Raw genomic sequence first — 14,372 nt, 5'->3', positions numbered from 1 at the left:
GCGGGGGTTTCTATATACTGCAGGTCAATCCATGATCCTTGGAGAGACATGGGTACAAGGTAAAAGGGTCAGGTTTACGGTCAGACATCTTTGTGGGATCTTTGTCTCTTACTAGCTGTGCAACGTTCAATGTGTTTTAACTTGTCTGTTCCATGGGTTTAGCTCAAGAAAATGGAGAGGGAAGAAAACCCCTCCCATTCAAGGTTGTTGTAAGGACTACAGATGAAGTTCCTGGCACACAGGAAATATCGAACAAATGTCAGTCAGTAGCAGCAGCAGGAGTAGAAATGAAAGCTGACTCCCAAGTTCTCAGACTCTGCCCATCACAGAGTCCTTCTCTGCCTTAAGTGTTCCACAGTCCTGGTCCACACACCTGTGCTCCTCACAGGCAGCAGGTGGAAGCTCTAGCATTGTTGAAGCTTGTGTGACAGGAAAAGCAAAATGGAGTCGATATTGCTAAGAGCACTCTAAAATGGAGCCGGGGGCCGTTAAGGAAATGTGACTTATGCACATCTCAGCCTGGATGGAATCTGACCTTTGGACCCGATGAAGTTATCCAGAACATCTGCCAGAAACTCATGACAGCCTATCTACTTATCGGACTCTTACCCTAAAATAACTCATGACAGTTTATCTAATTGGACCTTATCCTAAAAAAAAACTCATGATTCCTTAAGGACAAATATTTTCTGACTTGCATCAGAGTTGTTCACAATTCTTACCAGGCAACTTTTAAAAACCTGTGGCCTTTTGCCTTAATAAGCCCCTGACTCTTTCTCTTCCCTGGAACACCCTTTCGGGATTACCGGAATCTATGTCTCCCAAATTGCAATTCTTAGCACCCCAAATAAATTATTTTCTTACTTTCAGCCTCCTGCATTACTTTTTTGGCAGACACTTGGGGAGGCAATGAGACTGGTGTGGGGGGAGGTGTCGGCAACTGCTGAGAGAATCAAGGTACAGCTGAACTTACCTGGTGGATGTGATCACTAGCTGGCCCACTTGCCAGCCAACACCACCAGCTACAAATCCACCTAGAGGGTTTCTTAAATGCACTTGATAGGATCAAAATCTAGGATACTTCCCCCTTTTAAACAATCAATGTTTCCAACAGCAAAGTACAGCACTTTCTTAGTGTCTTCCTTCTACAAATTACAGTGGAATGCATCTTAGTCACATGCTTAGCCAATTATTTTATGTGTTTGTTCCTATGATGATTTTGACCACATGCTTTGCTACATGCTTGCTGTGAGTGGTTTTTTAAAAGCTGTTAAAGACTGGGGCCCTACCACCCACCCACCAAGTCAGCCGTTGGTATCAGCACAACCTCCCAGCTTCAAAGAGGTAGTTCCTAGGAAGATAGGGGCCATTGGGGCAATATTCTTGATCCTGATACCAAAGTTAACAAGGGAATCTGCTGCTCGTGTTGCACTCTCAACAACAGAAATGACAGGTGTGCCCCTCAGCATCCTCAGAGACCCTGAAAAGCGGGAGAAGGGGAGCAATGAGGAGGTCTAGGAAGGCATGACCAGAAGGTCTTACCTCCCTGACTTTCCCTATCCATGAGTCCTTTATGCCGAAAGCTATTTATGCCAGCTGGATTCTCTGAATTTGGGCTTGGTATGTCGACTGAAAAAATGCACAATGTGACAGTAGCGAGTTGAGTTTTATTTGGGGCAAAATGAGGACTATAGCCCGAGAGACAGCTTCTCAGATAATTCTGAGGAACTATTCCGAAGAGATAAGGGGGGAGGTCAGTATATATAAGATTTGGGTGAAGGCGGATACATGAAGTCACGCATACATTTTTGGCAGAAGATTGCTGCTAGTCATAAGGGGCAGAGGTCTCTGTTAACGATTTTAGTGCTGTTCTAGGTATGAGAAGATGCAAGAATTTGGGCTCATAAAATCTTCTCCTGAAAATAACCATCTATAGCCCCATTCTGCCAGTTTTTCCCAGAGCACAGAGTGCCTCATTCCTGATCTCCGCCCTGAAGTCCTTTCAGAGTGTGTCGAAGATCAATGACTGCAGTGCCTAGTGAGTTCATCCTTATAGAGGCAAGATGCCATGTGACAATTTTTCATCCACAGGTACAGTGTTGATGTTCTGTGGATGAGTCCGGATCTCTTGTCCTCACCCAAAATGTTACCATGTTGAATGGTGCTTTGCTCTCTGCTGGCTCTCTTCGTTGGTTTCAGATGAGCGTAGTGTAGCCTTTGGGTCAGAGGACTTATTAAAGAGGAAAAATAAAAAATAAAGCCTCTGTGTATACAGAATGGGTCAGAGCAGTAGACCAAAATTTGAACTATGAGAAAGAGAAATTGGGGAGATAGGGAAAATGGAGTTCAGAATTTTTATTATGACCAACTTCTCAAAAGCTGGCAAAAAAATTGAAGCTGGGGTAGAGAATGTAAAGAAATTCACAAGTAGTTGCTATTTTAGCTAAGTTGAGGAAAAAACATTGAACTTCAAATGAAAATAACGTTCAAAGATGAACATAGGGCCCATTCAAGATGTGGAGGAGTGATGAGCAGGGAAAATACCTGCAAAAAGAGACTAGATGTTATTTGAAAAAGACGTGGGACTCAAATAAAGGTACACACACACTCACACACAGATACAACAAAATATTTTAATGATTTCCCTCTCCTGTGGTCTACTTTAGAATTCACCCACAAGCCATTTGCTTTTGTGGTTATTCAGATTTTGTTTCTCTTCTTACTACCTCCTCCTGTGTATTCCTGATTCCCAGCGTTTGGGCTGAATAAGGGAGAGGAAGTGAAATTCAAATCACTATATTTTATCCATTGGCCTTTTGGCTAAGAGATATGAGGGGTGAAGAGGTGCTTGTGGCTAAATTGCGGTTTGTAGAACGTGTGGGTGTTGTTTATTTTTGTTTTTAACTACTGTACCCATATTAGCCCAATTTACCACGTAAGTCCCGTTTGGGCAGGAAAGAGAAAGACTCAACAAACATTTGTTGAATGCCTTGCCTCTGCTTTGCTCCTTCTCTTAATCATTCCTCAGCAGAGGCTTAGCAACTTCCCCAAACAATATCCACGCTAAAGCCTAATTAACCCAGTCCTCAATAATGTGCTAACCATTAGTTGGATAAAAAGTGGTCTAAAGTTTATACCATCAGAAGATTTTATAACATGTTCTTTAATGTCAGCAACAATGTAAAAAAGAGGAATTCTAAACTACTCAGGAGGATAAGCTATTTTCAAATAGTTCAGCAGGAAATATTTGATACCAGTAAGAAACACGCTAAATGCAAATGGGCTTTCTCAGTGCATTAAAGCAAATCAGCAAAGACCTTAACCTGGGAATGCTGAGGACACTTTCTTAGCCACTAATTCATGTCATTACATATACATATTAGTTATAACAATGCATCCTTTTTGTAATTTTCAATATTTCAGGTCACTCGCTAACCTGGTCTGCCCTTCAATCATTGTAAGTCTGAATAAGCGAGGTTTTACTATCATTTACAAAACTGTATAACAGGGCAGGAAGAAGTATGTTTATCTAATATTGGGTATTTCTTTCTCCTTGTTTAATCCCCACCAACATGTATTTGGAAAGGCACCAGCCACACCAGGCTCCCAAAGAGCCCTACACTTTAGGGTTTTGGGGAGAACCCCAAGTTATCAAGGAGAGGTAGACCTCTTGTCTCTACTCTTGGTGGTAAGCATTGTTTCAGAGTCATCTAAAGAAAGATCTGCTTTTTTTTTTTTCCTGCTTTGCAAACTGGACAGCTGAAAGAGAAGGCAAAGATAAAAAGAAAGACATATAGTATATCCCAGGGGTCGCACATTTTTAGAGCCTCTTCATGTGTGACCCTACATTCCACTGAGGTCACGTCTGCCTTCTGAAAGGCTTATCACTTTATATCCCAAATTCAACTCAGTAACTTGTTCAACTTTGACTGAGAGACTTTTTTTTTTTTTTTTTTTTTTTTTTTTGCGGTACGCGGGCCTCTCACTGTTGTGGCCTCTCCCGTTGCGGAGCACAGGCTCCGGACGCACAGGCTCAGGGGTCATGGCTCACGGGCCCAGCCGCTCCGTGGCATGTGGGATCTTCCCAGACTGGGGCACGAACCCGTGTGCCCTGCATCGGCAGGCGGACGCGCAACCACTGCGCCACCAGGGAAGCCCTGACTGAGAGACATTTTTAAGAGAAGTCCCATAAAAGCATAAAATTTTAGATATGGCAAAGGCAATTAATATCTACATAAAACTGATACACGTGCCTGATTCAGAGGAGGAAATTGGCCTCTGTGTATTTTCTACTATTAAAAGTAATGTGGTTTAATAAACAGGCTGCAGGCTGTGTTGAGTGTGTCAGCCTGTTCTTGGCTCTTGGACAGTGGAGAGGTTATGAGAACCTACTAGATTATATTATGTTCATTCCTATCCCTGTGCCTCTGTTCATGCCGATTTCTTTGCCTGGAATTTCCACCCTGTTTCTCATTTAAGGTCCCACTACACGTTCAATTCCTTCGTGAATCCTTCCCACAAATTCTTGCCCACAAGCCTCTCCCCTTTTTCTCTTTCTTAGTATCACTAATTACTATAACGCCTTCTTTAATACTAGAGCATACAGTAAGTTTTGTTTTAGTACATATGGCTCTCTTTTTCCCCCCAATTATTTTTTAAGTGTTTCTAAGGCCAGAATTTTTTTTCCTTCTCTCTAAATCTCTCTCCTCCGGACCTCTCATTCCTGTCTCTCTCTTAATTTTCTGTGCTAGGAAACTAATGATAACAAATATTTCCTACCTATGTACTATGTACCAGTAAATGTACTAAGTGATTTACATGCTGTATCACAGAATACATGTAGGATAGTCACCAAATTAAATTGAGTTTAGTTGAGAAAATTTAATATGGTTTATACGTCCTTGGTCAGTGAATCACTTGCTCCAATCTTCAACAGTCCTCTTCCTTTCCCTTCCACTACTCTGGGAAGTAAGTGTCACCTCCAGGGATACTTCACAATCCCACCATCAATATCTCAGGGATTGCAGTTAGGGCAGCTCAAAAGAAAATCAAATTCAGTTATTTGAGTACCAAGTACATGATAGCAAGATGACCTTCTGACTGGGATGGTCATTAGGTTCTGGACTAAACACCCCTCAGAGAAAACAATAAGAGAGAATACCAAGTAGGTGCTGATATCCAGTCTATGACATGACAAAGCAGCCACTCACAATTCAGCTCCCCATCCTCCCTTCCCAAGCCATTCTTGTCTTCTTCGTACACCCTCACCTGGTTTCCCCTGACCCTAAGTCCTAAAAGAAGCCTAATTCACTTCCAGATCCTGCTTCCCTCCATGAAAATAAAGGACGAGACAATAACTGTATCTAGTTCTTCTTTAAGATGTCACACTGACTTGATTTCCAGCTGAAATGAAAACTGGCCAGATGAGGTGGTTTTAAGGAAATGTTAATTCTTATTTTGCCCACCAATTCAGCGCAACAGGCCAGTATATATAAATCCACCCAAAGTCAGCCAGTTAAACAGACAATGCCTAGAGCTATAGAACACTATCCACATGACTCCTTCAGATGAACCTTTATCCATTTGTTTAGTCTATAGCAGAAAGCCAACTGCCTTACTTCAGTTCAGAGGGGGAATGCTGAGATATTGTACAAACTACATGCAGTTTTCCAAGCTTCAGGAAATTTGAACTGAAACATGGACTAAAAAAGCCCATAGTACATTTACATGTTGAGCTGTTGTTTAAACCCTTTTCATATGTGATGAGCTCATATTCAAAATGTTTTGACTCAACATTCATAAGGGCTTGGCAAGGACTCGTGGGGAGGAGTGCCCTGTCACGGGAAATAGGAGAAAAACAAGGCCGCCTCAGCACATTCCCAGGCCTTCATGGGCCAGGGTTTCTGTTATTAAAAAAAAAAAAAAGTCAAATAGAGACTCTCTCCTCTCAATCCAGCAGTAATTCCAAGGTTACAATAAGTCAACAGTCACTATTCCCATGGCTTCCCACTACAGAGTGTCTCAACAAAGTATATACTTAGTATATTAATATATTAATATATGTTTTAAAGAGTAGAGCAGTTAGACATTAACTAATATCTGTTTTGGTTATGCTAAAGTCACACATGTTTTAAAAAGCCACCATTTCAGAGTGGACCACATGCAAGATACACATTGCCTTAATAAATACATTTAACTTCTGAAAGGGATTCACATTTTCCTAGGACGCACAGTTCTGAGCGAGTTTATAAAGGCCCAGAGTTGTTAGCTCTAAGGGTGATAGGTCTGGTATTCACCAGCATATATGCCCCACAGCTTGGGTCCAGCCACAGATTTACTCTCAGATGCCAACACTTCTTGCAAAAGTCTTTGGAAGGGACTATCAACACAGTTCATGCATAAAGTTTTCACCCTCAAAAAGACTTTCTGTTCTTGTGTTTCAGTTGAACCTGTAGGTAATCCAAGTTAAAGAGCTAAAATGGCTGCAGTGAATGGACCACATGGAATGCCATGCTGAGCGATATAGACTTCATATTTCCATTAATGGGGCATCCAGTAAAGTTCTAAAAGTCTGTTTGAGGCTATTAATCCAGCAAGAGTAGGAAGATGGATTCAAGGGAGTAGACGCTCTGGGGAGATGTAGGGAGCAGATCAAGGCAGAAGGGATGCTTAGGAAGAAGAACTGAGAAGCCCTGATAACTGGGCAGATATAGAGCATAATGAAGAGAGGTGGAAGGACTTCCCTGGTGGCTCAGTGGTTAAGACTTTGCACTCCCAATGCAGGGGGCCCAGGTTCGATCCCTGGCCAGGGAACTAGATCCCACATTCATGCCACAACTAAGAGTTCGCATGTCACAACTAAGGAGCCCTCAAGCCGCAACTAAGGAGCCCACGAGCCGCAACTAAGGAACCCTCCTGCCGCAACTAAGACCCAGTGCAACCAAATAAATAAGTAAATATTTTTTAAAAAATAAAAAAGAAGAGAGGTGGATGGGATACAGGGATGACATCAAGGTTTCTATCCAGAGAGCTGGGAGTGTGATGCAATCATTGATAGAAACAGCAAACCAGGAGTAGGAGCCAGTTGGCAATGAATTAAGAAGAGGGTTGAACTCAAAGAATCTTAAAGCTGGGACATATCTTAAAGGAGACACCAAGCCCACCTTTCTACTTCCTCTATGTACCGATATTTCAGAGACAAAACTGAGGCCCAGAGTGGAGAGCATAAAGACTCGTTGAAGGTTTCACAGCCAGTTGGCATGAAGTACACACTAATACCGACTCTTTGGTCTCTTGGTTCTTTCTGCCCTGTGATCGTTCAATTGTCCTGTGCAAAAGCTAGAAATCTTTCCGTTGCAAGTGATAGAAAACCCAACCCAATTTGACTTGCACAAATAAAGAAATCTATAGGCTCATATAGCTTTAAAGCCCAGAAGCTTCATGTGACACTTGGTTCAGCAACTCAACAATGTCACTAAGTACCTAGTTTCTTTTTGTCTAGTCTCTGCTCAACATCCTGGGTGGTTCCAAGATGAGTGTGAACAAGTCCCTGGGCTGTGGGCTTACTCATTCATATCCAGCAGGAAGGAGAGCAGATATTTGTTCTGGAATTCCAAGTAAAAGTCTTGAGACTTACTCCGATCAGATCTGCTTACTCACCTGTCCACCCAGAACCAATCACAATGACCAGGGAGTCAACTATGCTGATCTGGGTCACATGCTTCACCCCTGGAATCAGATTTCATAGAGCCAAATGGATCCCCAAACTGAAATGAGGGCTATAAAGAAGAAAATGATAGAAGATACAGGACCAACCAAAAATGTCTATGACACATTGGTTGTCTAAATCTCTCTCTTTTTCGCCATATCAAGTTTATAGCTTTTGTGTTAGATACAATGACTAAGTGGTTTGCTCAAAGTTTCAAAAATATATTATACAGAAATCAGAATCTCCACACTCACCACAGTATTGAGAAAAGGGAGCAGGGGTTTAACAAATATGTTAAAGGGAAAGAAAAGTAATCAGAGTCATTAGGCTCAAACTCTAGGCAAATGCAGCCAAGTCTTTCCCCTGAGATACATTTTAGGCAGCATTCTCTAAAGCCAAGTAAAGTCTGAGGCGGCTGTGTGCTGGGGCCTTTTCCCCTCACTTCAGTTGTGGGCTGGCTTGTTGATTGGTGACCCTACAATATGAAGCCTCTTGTCACTCTGACATCAATGATGAGTGGTGTGGCAAGGCTTGGTATACCTTTGGTAATTACTTAAAAATGACTCTAAACTACCCAGTTGTTTTTTTTCCTACACCATTGCCTAAGGAAGTCTTTAGCAACCACTGGTACATGCTTCTGAGAAATATTTGACCACAAGTATCTTAGATTCAAAACACATTAATATGTATGTATTTATGTATTACATTTGGTTCCCAAGCCCAGTATCATAGAGGTAAGAGGTGCTCTGGTCCCAGGCTTAGACTCCTGATAATGACCCCACGTGGGGAGGAGCATCTTGCAGCTTCTGACACGGGCAGTTCTTACTTGGTGAAGGGTTTCTTTTTCGGGAAGCCAGAGCCACTATTCCGTGGCCTCTGAGGCACCATTCAAGAATGGGAGGTTGATTTTATGGTTGGTTTGCTTTCATTTGTTTTCATCTGGTACCTGGCACCATAGCCATCATTCCAGGTTTGTCTTGGCTCCTGACTCCAACCAATTCTTTGGGCACCAGTGGTTTCTGAAGTCTTTCTCATGTCATTTCCCAGTATGGCTCAAACTGCCTTGTGAATTAGCAGAAAGAAGAAATGGCCCCAAGGGACGTGATCTTGAAGCCCCATGAGGAGAGACACAGCCACATGATTCCCTGTAAATGAGGTGTGAACGAGGCCATATGTTCAGAAGAGGGAAAGCTAGCATGGGTCTAGCATGATCAACTGCTTTGTATTCCAAGGTGAACATGCAGCTGTTGCAAGAAGGGAATGCTACCATGTTACTCTCTGAGTGAATAAAGTTCACTTTTGCAGGAAAGAAGTTCAGTGTGTATTTAGGAATGAACGTGTGTGCATGGATGTGTGGGCACATGCGTATTTGCTTAATTTTTTTTTTATTGAAGTGTAGTTGATTTGCAATGCTGTGTTAGTTTCTGGTGTACAGCAAAGTGATTCAGATATATAGGTATATACACGTATATTGAGTATCTAAAATAATATATATTATTCTTTTCCATTATGGTTTATTACAGGATATTTAATGTAGCTCCCTGTGCTGTACAGTAGGACCTTGTTGTTTATCTATTTTATATATAGTAGTTGGTATCTGCTAATTCCAAACTCCTAATTTATCCCTGCCCCACCTTCCCCTTTGTTAACCATAAGTTTATTTGCTTTAAAATATTAAATATTTAAATTATTAATATTAAATTATTTTAAAATTAATTATTAATATTAAATTAAAATATTTTCTGTTAACTGCTGACAACAGCAATCCCAGAAAACCAGACCCCCGTTTCTGCCCACTTGGAAATGGCCTGTTTGCCTCCTGGAGCAGGGGCTGAGGTGTTCCATAGGCTCATTTCTGTCCTCACTGGCCTGGCCTCCCCAGTCTCTGAAATCTGCATGTCCTGAGCCTTCCTTCCCAGCTTCATCTTCCCAGACTCTCTGCTCCTGTCATGCAAAGTTACTCAACGCCTAATAGTGGCTGTTCCCGCCATGTTCTCTTTGTGCGTATGGGCCCCTCTGCACTGCCACTATGCGGCAAAGAAGGGGAAAGGGCTTCACATTTACATCCCCAGCCTTGGGAACCAGACCTTCCCCCCTCCCCTGCCTCGCACCGACCCTTGCTGGCCGGCTCGCTGTAGTCCAGCACGTGCCATTTCTCCTCTTGGCCAAATTTCTCGACACAGACTCTACACAGTTAGAAATATCAAGAGTAGTGCTTCATCAATTTCAATCCACTTCAAGCTTAGGTTTAAATATACCAAACCAGCTCTTCTTTTATCTTTTATCTGCTTTATTGTTAAGATCCTTTTCTCTTCGGGGCCTTTGTTAATACTGCTTGATACGGTATAAGAGTCAAGCCTTGTTTATGACAGTCTGATTTACCGAATCTTCTTTTATTTTCTCCTCTGTGAAATAGTGATAATACTGACTCACTGTCTGCTTCCTGGAGCTGTTGTGAGGAGTAAGAGAAATTACATGTGAAATTCCTCACTTGGAAACTGATTCATAACTGGGGCTCAATAAATGTTAATAACACTCCCCCGCCACCACTAACCACGTTTACTGTGACTAAAGTAGATTCAGATTGGCAAGTCACACTCTACAACAGTGCTTCTCAAGCCCTGGTGCACAATGCAATCACCTGGGGAGCTTTAAAATTACTTGTGTCTGGGAGCCACTCTCCTGTCCCACCTTTAAATATCTGAAGCGTTGGACCTCCTTATTTCTTGGTAGGTAATATTTCTGCTGCCACACCAGACATGTGGTTTTCTCCCTCTGGCTCCTCTCATTCTTCCCTTTCCACTAAGCTCTGGGGAAGTTTGTTACGCAGCAATAGAAGCATACCTCAGAGATATTGTGGGTTTGGTTCCAGACAGTCACAATCAAATGAATCTCATGGGGTTTTTGGTTTCCCAGTGCATAGAAAAGTTACGTTTACTTTATACTGTAGTCTATTAAGTATGCAATAGCATGATGTCTAAAACAACATTGTACATGCCTTAATTTATTGCTAAAAAATGATGACCACTGTCTGAGCCTTCAAGTCATAATCCTTTTGCTGGTGAAGGGTTTGACATATTACAAGAGTTACCAAAATGTGACACAGAGACACGAAGTGAGCAAATGCTGTTGGAAAAATGGCGCCCATAGACTTGCTCAACGCCGGTTGCCAGAAGCTTTCTATTCATTAAAAAATGCATCATTTGCAAAGTGCAATAAAATGCGGTGTGCCTGTAGATAGCTAACATACTCCTCTTATCACAGCACGGCACTGCTATGTCCCTCACTTTCAGATAGATTTTCATTTTTGTGTGACTTTTTTCTCAGGAATAAGGTGGTCATTAAATTCACACGACTGGATATATTAGTGGGTCCCTCTATGACTTTGATATATCTCCCTTGTCTGTTAGCTTTATTAAAAATGACTGTCTTCTTTATTAGTAGTTTATTCTCATTGGTGGGCCCATCTTGAGATTCCATCTCTGAAAAAATGAAAGATTACCTCCCCTCTCTAGGATATTGGATAATTCATCAGTGTGGAACACATCCTGGAGCCCTCCTGTTCACTAACCCCTTCCTACCTCATCATTAAACATGATCACAGAGGCTGATGAGTCCTTTCTGTTCTTGGAACAGGTTCTACTTTTTCAGGGACACCTTGCTGACCCCCAGGTCCCTGTGTTTATTCTCTCCTGCTTGGGCAGAGAGGAACAAATACAAGTCAATACTTTAAAACAGACATGTATTTAATATTTTAAAATATAATACCTACATATTGTAATGTACTCTTCTATTCACCTTTCTTTTATAACTATATTTTTATGCATGTATTATTTTGGAGTATTATTATGAACTCATAGCCTTTCACACACTCACCCTGTACCAATTTGCCATAACTGGTTTTATTAGTTGATGTTCACATCTGCACATCTAGGCTAATAGAAATTCCTCAAGCGTTGCTCTGATAGTCTTGAAAGATCCTTGTTTTTAGAGCACAGCAATGAGATGTTTCAAGCCTGACTGTTTTTCCTGTCCCAAAACTGGAATCAACTAACTTCCAAGAAATTCTGATTGCTTTGAGCATTCATAAAAGAATAGTATTAGAAATGACAATCCAAGCTTCTCGCTGGTGCGTTGTAGAGGGGAGAAGTGCTAGGCCCTTGGCCATTGCTGCTTGGGGCCTGTTCTGTGACAGAGGCAAAGAAGATGTTTTTTAGGGTAGGAATTCATACTGATTTTCCTGATACAATGTGTTATGTTGCTATTCCTTGTTCTAGAAAAATAGAGTGAATATTCCCAGAAAGCCTAAAGGTAGGTCGTTTCCCAGCCGGGCAGTGAGGCAGAGGCCCCCAGAGACACTGGCTCCTCAGGACAAGGTTACACAGCTTTGTCCTCAGGAGAGGAGAGCTGTGGGGCTCACAGCTTCCTTGATGGCAGCGCCTGGCCACCTGGTTCCTTCCCAGAACTGCGTTTCTTTTTATCAGAATTAATGCTTCATCTCCAATTTGCATCTTTACTCCTCCAAGTTCTTTCTTTGACTCCAAGCAGCCCCACTGCACCACTATACGGTGCCAACTGCCCGGTTTGCTGAAGACTGAGAGGGTTTCCAGGAAGCAGGACTTTCCGTTTTCAAACCAGGATAGTCCGGGGCCAACCAGGATGAGTTGGTCTTCCCATTGCCTGTGGGCAAAGGACCTTATCACTTCTGTACAGAGTGAGAAAAAGATGCTTCGAACTCTGCTCAGTAGAATCTTAAAGGATGGAATAAAAACATGTTTAGGATTTCCATGTAAGGCAATATTCATGTGAATTTAAGAGTCAGGCTGCAGTATTCCTCAGCACATACAGCCAAAATAATTACATGAAAAACTGGAAGAAGCTGAGCTGGTTAAGCTGGTAAACACACAGCTGTGAACAATCTTCTTATTCAAAAAGCCCTGGTCTTTGGGCTGCAGAGCCTGGTTTTCCTTCCCAATCTCAGAGGGCCCTATAGAAGGTAGGTGTGAAAAACCAGTGGGACAGAGCAGATTCTCAAGGGGGGAAAGGTGTAGAGAGTAAAGCCTTTGTAAGTGCATACTCTGAAATTGGGCCCCATGTCAGTGGTCAAGAGTTTAAGTGAAGGTATATTCCACTGTACTCTCATGAATATTGGTCTTACAAACAACACTGCACTCAGAGCCTTGGCCTGCCCAAGAGCTGAGTGTGTTAATTAACTCTGAGCAGCTCCCAAGAGGGCCAGAGGACAGCTCCTGGGGCCTTGTATGAAGCACAGATAGCTTGAGTTGGAAGAGCCCCACCCTCTCCCACCCCTGGGATAACCTGGTCCAACCTCCCCTTACAGATGAGTAAACTGAAGCCTAGAGAGGTCAAGAGACTTACCCAAAGGACATAGCTGGACACTGTTAAAGCTGGAATTTAGAATCCAAATTTCTTGACTCTTTCCACTAAATAAATCCCACTGCCCTCCTGCTGCTCCAAATGTGTGTCTCGCCTGTCAGAGAATTCCGATAAAGGAACCAAAGAGAGTTTGAATACTGGACTTCTAATCTCTGAAGAACACATTTTACCAAAGGAAGAGAATTGTGAAATCATCTGGTCTATTACATGGGGCTTCAGTAAGATTCAAATAATTTCAGCTGAATTCTTGCTAATCAACAGTACAGCCTTGACCTTAGCAAACACATCAGGCAAATTGAGTGGATTCAGATACACAGTTATCTCCTCTTTGGTTTCTTTAGGCGTAAATGAAAGGAAATTGCTTTACCACCATTTCTAGTGAGGAAATTCACATCACAGAGAGACAGAAGCTGCCACTCTTTCTAAACTCTGCACGTATTCTCATCTTAGGATCTTCGCTCTTGCTGTCCCTTCTGCTTGTTTATCCCAGAGCTTCAGATAGCTTCCTCCTCATCTTTGGGTCTCAACTCAAATACTCTTTCTCCAATAAGCCTTCTCTTGTTGCCTCAATTAAAGCAGTTCTGGGGCTTCCCTGGTGGTGCAGTGGTTGAGAATCTGCCTGCCAATGCAGGGGACACGGGTTCGAGCCCGGGTCTGGGAAGATCCCACATGCCGCGGAGCAGCTGGGCCCATGAGCCACAACTACTGAGCCTGCGTGTCTGAGCCTTTGCTCCGCAACAAGAGAGGCCACGATAGTGAGAGGCCCGCACACCACGATGAAGAGTGGCCCCCGCTTGCCACAACTAGAGAAAGCCATCGCACAGAAACGAAGACCCAACACAGCCAAAAATAAATAAATAAATAAATAAATTTTAAAAAAAGCAGTTCTGTGCTCAGCCCCAGTCACGCAGCATCTGTAATAGGTTGAAAGTGTCCCCCCAGAATTCATGTCTAACCAGAATCTCAGAATGTGACCTTGTTTGGAACAGATGTAATTAAGGTAACTATTGGGATAAGATCATACTAAGATGAGCCTTAAATCCAATGAGTGCATCCTTGTAGGAGACAGAAAAGTACACACAGAGACACAGAGAGAAGGTCATGTAAAGATGGAGGCAGAGACTGGAGTGATGCTGCCACAGACCAAGGAACACCAGGAGCCACCAGGAGCTAGAAGGGGCAAGGAGAGAGTCTCTCCTAGAGCTTTTTGTTAGAGTGTGGCCCTGTCGACATCTTGATTTCAGACTTCTGGCCTCCTGAAATATGA

General features: G+C 42.5%; 1 long non-coding RNA gene and 1 other non-coding gene across 2 annotated transcripts in view; both read left to right on the top strand.

Annotated features, from left to right (window-relative positions):
* The window catches only part of LOC132434975 (uncharacterized), a 69,128-nt gene that overhangs the window by 23,617 nt on the left and 31,139 nt on the right, over positions 1 to 14,372 (top strand). The gene's annotated exons all lie outside the window — the stretch shown is intronic.
* On the top strand, positions 6,741 to 6,813 carry TRNAG-CCC (transfer RNA glycine (anticodon CCC)). The gene has a single exon. It is a non-coding gene; the product is annotated as a tRNA-Gly (tRNA).

This window comes from Delphinus delphis, chromosome 12, assembly GCF_949987515.2.
Source record: "Delphinus delphis chromosome 12, mDelDel1.2, whole genome shotgun sequence".
In the NCBI taxonomy this organism is placed as follows: Eukaryota; Metazoa; Chordata; class Mammalia; order Artiodactyla; family Delphinidae; genus Delphinus; species Delphinus delphis.
Note: the sequence above shows the minus strand (reverse complement) of the source record. Positions and strands in the feature narration are given on the sequence as shown.